Here is a 2,017-nt window from a genome sequence, read left to right as displayed (position 1 = left end):
ATCACTCTGTCGTCTCTTCATTTTCACTCTATAAAAAACCCTCCAGTGTTTTGCTAAATGGCACAAAGTTCTCCATTATCCAGCCAGCAATGATCAGCCCTCGYGCACAGTTTTTGTGCCAAGCCACTACTGTCCTCCCCACATCCTCTCAACTTCCTCCACCTCCTTTTACCACCCATAACTTCCTTAGAGCAAGTCAATACAAGGACAACTGTCTGTTGTTACCAACTTGGCTCAAAACAAGAGGAGAGGCTGCGCAGACAAAGCTTAGCTTGCTAAATGAGTTTATTTAACAAAGACATAAAAAAAATGCAAAGTGAGTAACGATACTCACAAGGCCTTGTTGTAAAAAGATGTAGGACACAAAAATATTTCCCATGTTGGCAAGCAGCCTTCTAGAGAGAGAGGCGTTTTGCACGAGCTTGCTTTATAGACTCCTGTCACTCCCACCTCTCAGGTGCAGCTAGCTCTTTAATGACCTAACCCTGGGCTGCAGGAAAGGGAAAAAGAAAAGCAAAACAGTGCTAGCAGGTCATCATGCTCCCACCCTTTTAAAAATATGGCTTAGCTAGTCATCTAAAAGGTTACTTTAAACTTTTGAACTTCCTCTGATATGACCCCTACTTTTAGGTATAAAATGATTGGTGCAGAAAAGAGAAAATGCTTCTAACACTGTGCCAACAATTTATAAGGCTATGTTACCAGCCACTGATAATGAATCTGCCTAAATATTGTCTGCACCTTTTAGCACCGATTATATGACTGAAGACAAACGAGAAAGGTGCAGCTACCGTGGAAAGGTTCTCGTATATCACTTAAACTTACTTTACCTCCACCTAATTGTACAAATCACAAATACATCATTCACTTCTTCTTTTTACACCACTTTGGTAATGAATCGGTACATGTTTCATACAGGAAGATTGGTGATCATCGTCTCCTGCAAACATGCAATGGCTTAAAGTTACAGAGGCTCATATGAACGTCTTGAGATCAGAGTTGCTTTAACATTGTGAAAATGCATCATAGCATCTGGAATTATTCTAAATGAAGATGCAGGRACAGTTGAGATATTAASTGCTTATTCATTTAATCTATGTAAGGTAATTTTTKGTGTATTTTGTTAGTTACTAACTCGGCAACAACTCCAAGATCTTTTTTTTTTTAAAGACTGAAATGACTAAAAACACAAGTGCTACCGGAAAGAACCGTGGAATACTAATTTGACTGGAATCAGGTGACTCTTGATGATAAGTCACATGGTTTGTCAGCTATGATCAACCGTTGTTTCAACACCAACTTTTATGTCCTGTGTCCTGTTTCCTGTCAGAACCTGACGGAGAGTGCWGATGGTCGTCAGGGATACAGAAGGACAGGTCCTACAGTCGTACCCTCASACAGAGGCCTCTGTAAGTTCGACATCTCAAACCTTTCACTGACACGCCGCTAAATAAACTGTGACAGGGTCTATAATCAGGAGCCATTTGTGAAATGTGAGTGAGACCAGGAGCTACACGGTTTGACCCCCTCGTGTGTGCTTGTCCTGACCTGGGGTCACGCAGACATATCGCATAGCTGGTTTAAACTTTGCTCCAAATGGGAAATGACAGCGCTTAAGGTAGAATCCAGTGATGAAGGTTTTTTTGATGACATCTTGGCCCAGGATTTGTGCATGGATAGTTTCACAGAACTCACAACATCACAATGAGAAATACTTTATAGGCAAAAAATAAGAAGAAGGTTTTAAAAGGTTCCATGTGTTTGTGTATTAATAGTTTCTCTTAGTGATAGAATTATTTGGATGTTTTATTTTGTTAATTTATCCATCCATTTTTCATAACCCATTTTTTTTTATGAGGGCTTGGAGGAGGTAAAATACAGGGGGATTTTCTTTTGTCTTAAAGGGACAGTATTATGTAAAATTAACTTTATAAATCACGTTATAATTTCATATCCTCATCAAAATGAGCAGCAGCAGCAATTAGCAAACAGCTGATGCATCCGTTGAAYTTATTAC

General features: G+C 39.5%; 1 long non-coding RNA gene across 1 annotated transcript in view; it reads left to right on the top strand.

Moving 5' to 3' along the window:
• LOC103478766 (uncharacterized) overlaps nt 1-1,403 on the top strand; it is a 34,687-nt gene extending 33,284 nt beyond the window's left edge. The window contains exon 3 of the long non-coding RNA XR_535846.2: nt 1,331-1,403. This is a non-coding gene — a long non-coding RNA (uncharacterized LOC103478766). The remainder of the gene's footprint in view (nt 1-1,330) is intronic.
• Nucleotides 1,404-2,017: the final 614 nt, after the last annotated feature.

Source organism: Poecilia reticulata, linkage group LG16 (assembly GCF_000633615.1).
Source record: "Poecilia reticulata strain Guanapo linkage group LG16, Guppy_female_1.0+MT, whole genome shotgun sequence".
Lineage (NCBI taxonomy): Eukaryota > Metazoa > Chordata > Actinopteri > Cyprinodontiformes > Poeciliidae > Poecilia > Poecilia reticulata.
This window is presented reverse-complemented; position numbering and strand designations above follow the sequence as displayed.